This window comes from Eucyclogobius newberryi, unplaced genomic scaffold (genome assembly GCF_026437365.1).
Source record: "Eucyclogobius newberryi isolate DKJ021-1_F unplaced genomic scaffold, fEucNew1.0.hap1 SCAF_8, whole genome shotgun sequence".
NCBI lineage: Eukaryota > Metazoa > Chordata > Actinopteri > Gobiiformes > Gobiidae > Eucyclogobius > Eucyclogobius newberryi.
This window is the reverse complement of record NW_027316500.1, coordinates 40,335,804-40,348,155: the sequence shown is the minus strand read 5'-3', so window position 1 is coordinate 40,348,155 and position 12,352 is coordinate 40,335,804.

The window sequence follows — 12,352 nt, the reverse complement described above, 5'->3', positions numbered from 1 at the left end:
TCAGCACCCATATTATCGTCATCGCTGTGATGATGATAACTGTTGATTCTTTTTCACAGAGTATGGTACTCTGCGCACCGTAGCCTCTGGCTCTCGTTCATCGTAGCAGAGTATAGCACTTTGCGTACTGTAGAATCTGTCTCCTCATCCATTGTAGCAAAGTAGAGTACGATACTCTACCGTAGACTCTGGACAAAACTCATACAAACGAAGTCCTGCGTCTGCGATGTTTTGGATCTGCCGCTGTGTTGTCCAGACATTTCTCATGATCTCGTCCCTCCAATGGTCGGTGTGTGGCTCCGTCCACCCTGCTCGTCCACTTGGCTCGGCTCTGTAAACACCACATCTCCAACACGTTTCTGCTGCGGTGATAAACAAAGTCTTTTCGACAATTCAGTGTATTTCAAACAGTTTTCTTGTTTACAATTTTTTTTTTTTTTGAAATTATTGATTCGGAATATTTGTTTACTCGTCCATATCCCTCCTTTTTGAGATATGGCCTTGCCCATTTCTCAAACTTCTACATTTAAACAAAATTAAATAATCCAGATAGTTTACAACGTTCAGTAATCCAGGATGTAATCAAGGAAGAGATGGAATTGCGTCTGTCACTCCAACTCCACAATGTCACCTCTTGACCTTTCACAGTTCAGTGCTCACATCCCTGGCTGAGCCCCCCCTCCACGGCGCTGGGCCCCCCCCTGTGTGTGTCAATCAGTCTATGTGTGTAATCTTACACTGCCAAACCTATCTGTTTTACCACCATTTGTTTCAAACTCTAAATGTTTCAAACTAAATGTTTCAAATTCTAAGTGTTTCAAACTCTAAATGTCTCAAACTCTAAATGTTTGATCTCCACGTGTGCGCGCGTATGTATGTATGTATGTATGTATGTGTGTGTGTATGTGTGTGGGTGCAATACAAATACATCAAACAATAACAATTATCTCAATAATTCCCCCGTTGAGCTGGCCATAAGGGTCAGTTCACAACTTAGAATTTTTTCACATAATTAACATAACGTTTCACATCTCCTCTGTGGGTGTGGCCTGAATAAAGTCACACATCTAATGTAATATGTGCTAATCTTCTATAAATGCTTCAGGTGAGTTCCAAACTCCATCTCTCACACCTGCTCATGTGGAGCTTTACAAACATTGTGTATTAGTTTGTTCTAACAAGTCTATATGTGTATAACAATCAAAATGATTCTAAACCTTCCCCTTGGTTATAAGGCACATCTCTTTCATCAACCTGTTTTCCCCTTGTTGCCTACTTTCTTTGTCTTTTCTTTGTCACGCATCTTCCTCTCTGTCTTCCTCTCTGTCTTCCTCTCGTAACGGAGGAAACACCCATTTCCAAATTTCTAAACCTGCTTTTTCTTTCTCTCTTTTCACTTACTCTTACCTTCACTTGTAACCTGCTTTTACTTTCTCTCTTTCTTGTAGTCTAACCATCTCTTACCTCCGTCCTGAGTCCTATAATGTTTAAGTCCTGTTATCACTGGTTTTCATAACTTCTATAGCTTCTAATTATAGATGATGTTGTCTTATTTAAATCTATTCAATTCTTTATTGAACAATCCTTCAGGCATTTACTTTAGAATGTCAAATTATTTCCCTGTTAATATTAACTTTTCCTATTACTCATCAGTCAACCCCCCTGAGGTGTTGCTGTTGGTGTCCCTGTGATCCGTAAAGATAACAACATCTACTCCATCCTGAGTCCTCCAGATTCTTTCCCAGTCAATAGCCCCTTATCTCTGACTATCCTTTATGACTTGGTGTCCTGTTGTCACCCTGTTAGTTAATAAACACATGTATGTCCCATGTTTCCCCACTTCTGTGTCAATTGCCCTAGTTAATGACCCATTCATGTCTTTCCTGGGAGGGCATTGGACGTCACTATTTAACTTATTCCCTCACTCACGTCTACATGCAATACGAGGTTTCCTCATGATAATACAAATAAATAAGTTACTGATATAACTCTTACTATCACTTTACTTACTGCCCGTTCTACTCCTATGTCCAAAACATCAGTAGTCACTCATTTACCCATATTATCACTTCCAGGCCTGTGCCTGGCATTTGATTCTAAATTTAAAAACACTTCTGTCTTTTCGTCCTGTACTTTCATACCAAGAAGTCCAAAAAGATAATTTTGTCAAGTCCAAAAATAAAACAAAACAAAACGTAGCTTTGTTTGGTGCACACAAAAAAAACACGATACCGTAAAAACACAACTTTTGTATTCTATGTCGGGGACAGGAAGTGTCCTGTCTTGTGATCACATTCCCCAAAAAATTGTCCATCTATGAAAATCTGAATTAATCTTAATCTCTTATCAAGTTTAATACAATCTTTATAATTGATTGTTGTCAATCCAACAAAAACCCTAAATTTGTTCTACGGAGCTCTCAATACTACAATTTAAACCAGCTGGGTTTAGTTTTGCTTAATTCATCAGTTCAGAGCGTCCTCTGAACTGCTTTCCCTTCTCCTGTCTTGTTGACCCCCTTATCTCCCCCTCTCTGCCACGTCATCTGAGCATACTGGAAGTCTCCCTCCAAAATCCTCTTATGACTTTTCCTTTGTCTTTTTACAGTTTGGGGTGATAATTTTGGCATTATGTGGTCTCGGTCGTCTGAGAGAAATGCTACTTGCTTTACAGTCACGGTCAATGTCAAGCTTCTAGAGAAAATTCCATATTAGATTCCTCCGGACATAAACGTGGTGTTTAATGATTCACCCGTGACTGCAAATTTTAGATCTCTCAGAATAACGCCTTGTGACCCTTGTATGATTAATTGTGATTCACACTTGTTAGTTAATCACTTATTAATCCTCATTCACACATTCACACTTCTCTCTTACTTCGCTTGTGCACAGCGCTTACATTCACTCATATTTATGTCAGTAACAACTCGGCATAAGGCTTCATGACTTTCTTTCGGTGAGAAACTTAACTCATGGTGAGCAATTTAACTCCTTTATGTGAGAACTTATCTACACAAAGCCACCCAATATTTTTCAGAAATATTAAAACTAATGCTCCAAAGCCACCAATATTTTTCAGAAATATCAAAAACTAATGCATAAAACGTTTTATGGCTAACTCTTTTTCACACACAATGTTTTTGTCTGACCTTCTTCGTCGCCTGTGTTCTCCTGCTGCTTCGAAACGACGCGCTCTCCTCACGGAGAATGAGGTGCGATGGGCGGCCACGGGAAAAGTGGACTTCTTTCTGCTGCTATTCCGTAACACATCGAGAACACAATTCAACTTAGAATATGAAACGACACAGAAATATCAGACATTTGTGTGGCAAGCTTGGGAGAAAACGCCGGGACTGATCACGCAGGCTGCGTACCGCAGCCTGCGTGATCCTCCTGCGTCTCACCCCGTTTTTTCCCATGCTGGTTGGTTTTATTAGATATTTTGGAATAGGCGGGTCACATTTCTCATTGGTCAGCCTCACATCAAGGCACTTGGTATTTTTCCGTAGAGATCAAGCCTTGGGTAAACATTACCCAAACTCCTCTGGGCTGTCACACCCCCCTAGGGTAAACATCCTTTGGCCCATCTTTACGACCCCTTCACAAATGCAGTTTGTCACACACCCGTTCTTCTCTTAGACTAATGATGCAGATAAAATATCACTATTATGCAGATAAAATACATCACAGAAATATAATCATATATTCACATTTTATCACATCTACACTGACAACGACTGGTCTTCAGACTGGAATATCTTTTCATCAACTGCAAACCATTCTACTCTCCATGTGAGTTGGTCTCGTTTATTCTGGCTGCTGTTTACATCCCGCGAGCACGTGCTCACAGAGCAGATCAGATGAGTAGAGCAGACCTATCCGGATTCCCTGTGTATCATCCTGGGCGACTTTATTTCAAAGCTCCCTTTCATGTCCAAGATCCTAGAGAAGGTGGGCTCTGAACAACTGTCAGATTTCCTTGATCAGTCTAATATTCACGACTCTTTTCAATCTGGTTTCCACAAACATCATTCTACAGAAACCTCATTGCTAAAAGTGTCCAGTGACATTATGATGTCTGCTGATTCTGGAACATGCACTGTTCTTGTTCTGCTGGATCTGTCTGCACGGTTGACCTTTGACACCGTCGACCATCATATCCTATTGAACAGACTGAGGGACCTGATTGGACTATCGGGGTCGGTTCTTCATTGGTTTTCCTCATATTTATCCGGTCGGAGCTTTAGTGTTGCAGCAAACAAAATAATGTCTGACTCAGCTGATCTGTTGTGTGGAGTTCCTCAGGGCTCCGTTTTGGGTCCCGTCCTATTTCTGCTTTTTATAATTCCCCTGGGAATGATCATTAAAGAGTTTAGTGATGATAGTAGAAAAAGCTTCAGTTGTAGTCATCTGGACTCAGTTTGAAAAAATAGACGTTTCGACTCTCATCCAAGAGTCATTGTCAATAACAGAATTTAGGTCGAGAACTCCGATATTAATAATGTTCTGTGGTAAGACCCGCCCATTGGGAGGAGCCTTCCTGAAGTAGAAAGAGTTGTTTGTTTCAACAGAAACTCCCCTTTGTATCTACCGAGCTAGCCTATTCAGAATCTTAATGGGCTATTAGAAACCTCTTTGTCTTTGTGAGACCCTGGCTCGACCACCCTGAGTACCTGATTAGCATCTGAATGTCCTTTACCTTTCCAGGGGTTCAGTAACCCATTATAGATAACAGGAAGATTAAACCTTAGCCCTCCATTTCTGTTTAAAGAAGGTCTTTCTTTTTTAACAAAAATAGCTTCCTTGACTCCTCTTTCAAACCATCTTTTCTCCCTGCTTAAAATCTTCACCTCACCGTCTTCAAACAAGTGATTAGAGGCTTCAAGATGGAGATGCACGGCACTCTGAGGTCCTGAACTAGTATTTCTTCTGTGCTGATAAAGCCTCTTGTGTAGAGGCTGTTTAGTCTCACCTATGTAACGTTCTTTACAACTTTCTTCACTGCATTGGATCGAATAAACTACATTGCTCTGTTTTTGAGTCGGCAACTTGTCCTTAGGATGAACCAGTTTTTGTCTTAAAGTGTTTCCTGGTTTAAAATAAACAGGGACTTCGTGTTGTCTAAAAATTCTCTGCAATTTTTCCGACAGGCCAGAGACATAAGGGATAGAAACACCCTTCCTTCTCTGTTCAGTTTCCCTTTTGTCCTGCTTCTTGGTTCTCTTCACTCTGTTGAGAGCCCAAGCGGGGTAACCACAGGCTGAGAGGGCATTTCGGACATGTTTTTCCTCTTTCTTCTTGCCCTCTGAGCTGGTGGGCACACCTTGAGCTCTGTGTTGTAAGGTTCTGATCACACCCAGCTTGTGCTGTAGTGGGTGGTTGGAGCCAAAGAGCAGATACTGGTCCGTGTGTGTAGGTTTCCTATATACTTCTATTTGGAGTTTCCCGTCCTCTCCTCTGATCGTGGAACAATCAAGAAAGGCCAAGCGATTCTCCTTAGCGTCTTCTCTTGTAAACCTAATATGTGGGTCCACAGCATTGATGTGATCAGAGAAGGTTTCCAGCTCTTGTTTCTTGATTGTTACAAAAGTATCATCGACATAGCGGAGCCACAGTTTTGGGGCTATGCCTGAGAATGAGGACAGTGCCTTCTTCTCAAAGTGCTCCATGTACAGGTTGGCCACTATGGGAGAGACGGGCGAGCCCATGGCACAGCCATGAATCTGTCTGTAAAATTGTCCCCGGAATTGAAAGTAAGTGGTGTTCAGACAGATGTCCAACAGTTTACATATGTGTTCAGGTGTCAGTCTGGTCCATTCCTGTAGGGTGGTGTCTTCCTGCAGTCTGATCCTCACTGCTGCTACTGCATCAGAGGTCGGGATGCAGGTGAACAGGGACACAACATCATATGAAACCATGAGGTCATCTGGGTCCAGTTGGAGATGTTTCACTTTATCCACAAAGTTGTGCGTGTTTTCCACATGATGTTCCGAATTCCCCACAAGCGGAGCCAATATAGTTGTTAAATGCTTGGCCACATTGTAGGTGATGGAATCTGTGCTGCACACTATGGGTCTGAGTGGAACCTCCTTTTTGTGTATTTTTGGAAGGCCATAAATGCAAGGCATGGCTTCACCAGGATACAGTCTGTAATACAGAGGCCGGTCTATCACTTCCTCTTTTTCCAGCCTTTGTAAACAGTCTATCACTTTCTTCTTGTAGCCACTGGTCGGATCTCTTTTCAAGCGCTCGTATGTGGTCGTGTCCTCGAGGAGGGTGTGGACTTTGGCTTCGTAATCAGCTGCGTTGAGAATCACAGTGCAACGTCCCTTGTCTGCTGGGAGGATGTTGATGCTATGATCTTTTTCCAGTGCTGAAAGTGCTTTCCTCTCTTCAGCTGTGATATTTGAAGGCGGTGGTTTGGCACTCTTCAGGGTCGCTGTGACACGTAACCTCAGGTCTGTAGCCTCCGATTCAGTCATTTTGTTGTTCCTAATTGCAGTTTCAGTGGCTGTGATGTAGTCCTCTGTAGGGATGTGTTTAGAGGTGACAGAAAAGTTGAGCCCTTTAGAGAGCACCTCCTTTTCTGCCTGTGTCAGAACACGATCTGATAGGTTCTTAATCCAATTGTTTTTGCTGGTCGTTAATTTGTCTGTCTCAGTCCTAATGTCTAGCTCGACCTCACCTGCATTCTTTTTGTTCAAAAGAATGTTGAACTTCTTGATTTGGCGTTCTTTGCTCTTCCTGTGCTGTGCTTCTTGTGCTGTCTGTGTAAAATCCAGCACTCTTTTGAAAGCTTCTTCAGGGAGTATGCTGGTTAATTTCTCCTGTAAAGTTCCTGTTCTGCCTTTCAATTTATCAATTCTGACGTTGTTTACCTGGATCCTTTCACTGAGCATCTGCTTGTGGATAAAGTGAAACATCTCCAACTGGACCCAGATGACCTCATGGTTTCATATGATGTTGTGTCCCTGTTCACCTGCATGGGTCTGAGTGGAACCTCCTTTTTGTGTATTTTTGGAAGGCCATAAATGCAAGGCATGGCTTCACCAGGATACAGTCTGTAATACAGAGGCCGGTCTATCACTTCCTCTTTTTCCAGCCTTTGTAAACAGTCTATCACTTTCTTCTTGTAGCCACTGGTCGGATCTCTTTTCAAGCGCTCGTATGTGGTCGTGTCCTCGAGGAGGGTGTGGACTTTGGCTTCGTAATCAGCTGCGTTGAGAATCACAGTGCAGCGTCCCTTGTCTGCTGGGAGGATGTTGATGCTATGATCTTTTTCCAGTGCTGAAAGTGCTTTCCTCTCTTCAGCTGTGATATTTGAAGGCGGTGGTTTGGCACTCTTCAGGGTCGCTGTGACACGTAACCTCAGGTCTGTAGCCTCCGATTCAGTCATTTTGTTGTTCCTAATTGCAGTTTCAGTGGCTGTGATGTAGTCCTCTGTAGGGATGTGTTTAGAGGTGACAGAAAAGTTGAGCCCTTTAGAGAGCACCTCCTTTTCTGCCTGTGTCAGAACACGATCTGATAGGTTCTTAATCCAATTGTTTTTGCTGGTCGTTAATTTGTCTGTCTCAGTCCTAATGTCTAGCTCGACCTCACCTGCATTCTTTTTGTTCAAAAGAATGTTGAACTTCTTGATTTGGCGTTCTTTGCTCTTCCTGTGCTGTGCTTCTTGTGCTGTCTGTGTAAAATCCAGCACTCTTTTGAAAGCTTCTTCAGGGAGTATGCTGGTTAATTTCTCCTGTAAAGTTCCTGTTCTGCCTTTCAATTTATCAATTCTGACGTTGTTTACCTGGATCCTTTCACTGAGCATCTGCTTGTGGATAAAGTGAAACATCTCCAACTGGACCCAGATGACCTCATGGTTTCATATGATGTTGTGTCCCTGTTCACCTGCATCCCGACCTCTGATGCAGTAGCAGCAGTGAGGATCAGACTGCAGGAAGACACCACCCTACAGGAAAGGACCAAACTGACACCTGAACACATATGTAAACTGTTGGACATCTGTCTGAACACCACTTACTTTCAATTCCGGGGACAATTTTACAGACAGATTCATGGCTGTGCCATGGGCTCGCCCGTCTCTCCCATAGTGGCCAACCTGTACATGGAGCACTTTGAGAAGAAGGCACTGTCCTCATTCTCAGGCATAGCCCCAAAACTGTGGCTCCGCTATGTCGATGATACTTTTGTAACAATCAAGAAACAAGAGCTGGAAACCTTCTCTGATCACATCAATGCTGTGGACCCACATATTAGGTTTACAAGAGAAGACGCTAAGGAGAATCGCTTGGCCTTTCTTGATTGTTCCACGATCAGAGGAGAGGACGGGAAACTCCAAATAGAAGTATATAGGAAACCTACACACACGGACCAGTATCTGCTCTTTGGCTCCAACCACCCACTACAGCACAAGCTGGGTGTGATCAGAACCTTACAACACAGAGCTCAAGGTGTGCCCACCAGCTCAGAGGGCAAGAAGAAAGAGGAAAAACATGTCCGAAATGCCCTCTCAGCCTGTGGTTACCCCGCTTGGGCTCTCAACAGAGTGAAGAGAACCAAGAAGCAGGACAAAAGGGAAACTGAACAGAGAAGGAAGGGTGTTTCTATCCCTTATGTCTCTGGCCTGTCGGAAAAATTGCAGAGAATTTTTAGACAACACGAAGTCCCTGTTTATTTTAAACCAGGAAACACTTTAAGACAAAAACTGGTTCACCCTAAGGACAAGTTGCCGACTCAAAAACAGAGCAATGTAGTTTATTCGATCCAATGCAGTGAAGAAAGTTGTAAAGAACGTTACATAGGTGAGACGAAACAGCCTCTACACAAGAGGCTCTATCAGCACAGAAGAAATACTAGTTCAGGACCTCAGAGTGCCGTGCATCTCCATCTTGAAGCCTCTAATCACTTGTTTGAAGACGGTGAGGTGAAGATTTTAAGCAGGGAGAAAAGATGGTTTGAAAGAGGAGTCAAGGAAGCTATTTTTGTTAAAAAAGAAAGACCTTCTTTAAACAGAAATGGAGGGCTTAGGTTTCATCTTCCTGTTATTTATAATGGGATTCTGAACCCCTGGAAAGGTAAAGGACATTCAGATGCTAATCAGGTACTCAGGGTGGTCGAGCCAGGGTCTCACAAAGACAAAGAGGTTTCTAATAGCCCATTAAGATTCTGAATAGGCTAGCTCGGTAGATACAAAGGGGAGTTTCTGTTGAAACAAACAACTCTTTCTACTTCAGGAAGGCTCCTCCCAATGGGCGGGTCTTACCACAGAACATTATTAATATCGGAGTTCTCGACCTAAATTCTGTTATTGACAATGACTCTTGGATGAGAGTCGAAACGTCTATTTTTTCAAACTGAGTCCAGATGACTACAACTGAAGCTTTTTCTACTATGGAACACGCCTGGACGAATGAGGGATTACACCGACATATTTAGTGATGATAGTGTCCTACCACCTGTTCATGACGATATTCAGCTCTTTTAAACATTCTGAGATCCAGAAGCCGAACTCCTTGGTCAGTTGTTTAGAGCAAATAAAACAATGGCTGAGTAAAAACTCTGCAGCTAAATGCAGACAAAACAGAACTCTGATTATGCCATTCCAGGGATAAACCAGTACTTGGGTGTTTTAGGCCAGACTGCTAAACCAAGTCTTAAAAACTTGGGTGTTGTCTTTGACAAAGACATGTCAATGAGAACTTCTATCTATAAACGAGAGGACCTGTTTAAGAGAAATGGCCCCCACCTATGCAGAGGTGGAGTGAGGGTGCAGAGGTGGAGTGAGGGTGCAGAGGTGGAGTGAGGGTGCAGAGGTGGAGTGAGGGTGCTGACAGAGAACCTGCTCCACGCTCTGAGGCATTGGACTGGGCCTGGACAGGGTCCTGAGCAGATAGTTAGAGAAGAGAGGAATGAGAGAAGAATTCCTGCTCCATCAGCCAGAGACCGAGCCAATGTTTCAACATCAAAAGCACCACAACCTCAGCCTCCACCAAAGGATTCATCAGCAGCCGCTCTACCACCACCAGAAAAGGATTCAGCTCCAGCTGCTCCACATTCACCTCCACCGCCTCCAGCAAAGGAACAATCTTCAAAGGCCTTGGACCCATCTGTGACAAGCCCAACAACATCCCTGTCATCACCCCTGCCTTGAGACCATCCCTGGATTCCCCCTGCAACATCTACTCCCACAAAAGATTCATCATTCTCCTTCTCATCTCCACCCTCACCCAGGGGCCTTACCAGCCATTTTGAAAGTCTGATCAAATCAGGCGTTAAGATGGCTCCACTCACGCCCAATACAGCAAGATCAAGGCTGCCGGGATTTATTGTCATATTAAAAATCAAACCAACCCGGGGCCCTATGTAAAAAGAGCCCCCCCTAGTGCTATTTCTGTAGTCATATCATCACACAGATGGAAAAACAAAATGCGAGTCAGGCCCAATCTGAGAAATGTGATTCATATTCCCAGTGAAAAGATGAAGCCCAGTCTTACTGAAACTAGTCTGAAACTTGCTGTGCTCAATGTCAGATCCTTATGTAACAAATCACTCTTAATTAGGCCCGAGCCCCAGCAGGGCGGAGGGCCTATTGCTCCCGCAACGCTGCCGACGGTACCCCGTCGCCCCAGGCAAGTACAGTGAACCAGCCCATGCCGAAGGCATGGATCATGCATACTTACTCCTGCTATGACAGAAATAGTCAACAATGAGTGAATGGGCGTAGCCCATTCACTCATTGTTGACAACAGCAGCGCAAAGTGCTGCATTCCTCCAAACACCCTCCTGGCATCGTCCTGTACGCGAGAATCCATGCCGCAGGCATGGGCCATGCTTGTATTGATTTGAGCTTGTATCTGCTCAAATAAATGGAAGTCTATGGGGAGTGGGCGGGGCATCCCGACGGAATAGGGAGTGACGAGCGCGTAAGCGCTCGTAATGATGATTCCACCCCATGGCGGCATGGGGAAGGCTTAACGATGTATAATTTGTTGTTATAGTGGAAATGGCTATATTGTTTTTGCTAAAAATATTATTATTAGGCCCGAGCGCCACAAGCTGGCGAGAGGCCTATTAATCTCGTAAGGCCGTGCGAAGCACGGCTGCAAAAGTGCGCACGTAGTGCGCACGAAATCGAGCGCGAAGCGCTCGCCCACTTCCAAACACTCACTAACGCACTCCTCCACTCATGCACGCTAATTAGTTGTAGGAAAATGGAACATTACCGTTGTAAACGGGCGAAGCCCGTGCAAAAGTGCGCACTAAACGAGCTCTTTACATTGTGATGACGACCGCTTCGCGGTCGTCATCCCCATATAATGCACTCATTTGCGCTAAGTAGCTCACAAATACGTTCCCCATCTCTTGCATGTTCCGTGCATATAAGCATGTAATGCAAAACTTGAACATTATTACTGTATAGAGGGCCAAAAACACAAAGTGGGCGGAGCCCACTCAAAATTATCGAAAGTACCCGTTAGTGACCAGGGACCCACACCATGAGGTAGGAAAGCGCGAGCGCTTTCCGAAAATGTATAGTTTATGATATTTGAAAAATGGGAAACATTGTTTTCGCATCGGAATCTTCTTCTTCTTCTTCTTCTTCTTCTTCTTCTTCTTCTTCTTCTTCTTCTTCTTCTTCTTCTTCTTCTTCTCGGGACCAACCCCCCTATTTTTCACCCAGTGAACATTGACGAAAAGTCACAAAAATGTTCACACCTCTAAAAATCGTGCCTCTCTACATTCTGGCTATTTCCCTTTTCTAAAATAAAAAAAATTGGCGCGTCAGCGCCCCCAAATGTACCAAAAATGCATTGAGAGATGGGAAATGACCCAAAAAAAATCTGATCGTAGAATCATGAAATTTGGCGCCGAGGTAGATGGTGACAAGAGAAGTAAAAAATATTATTACGGCAACGCCGTCCGCCCAACCAAATGTCGGCCATATTGCTTCAAAAATGGCTAAACATGACTTCGGAGTTTTTCCAAACGTGGTACTTTTACGAACTCCTCCCAGGGCGGTGGCCCTAAAAAGCTGAAATTTGGTGAAAATGCTACTGAGGAGTGGGACATCAAAAGTTATCCAAATTACATTGATACCTCTCACGGTCTCTGTGCGGCGAAGCCGCAAACTGTAGCAAGAATTTCAGAAATCTCCCAAATTTTACATTTCTGCCGTTTGCGCAGATAAAGTCCGAATTGCGTCAAATTAGAATCAGTTGTTAAACTCTTTGCCCTAAACCTACTTGAAGTGAAATAAATTAATTTGGCGTCACAGCGCCCCCTACAGATTTTATATGGAGGTTAAATGTTTAGTTTTGCGAAATTATATGAAATTTGACACACAACTC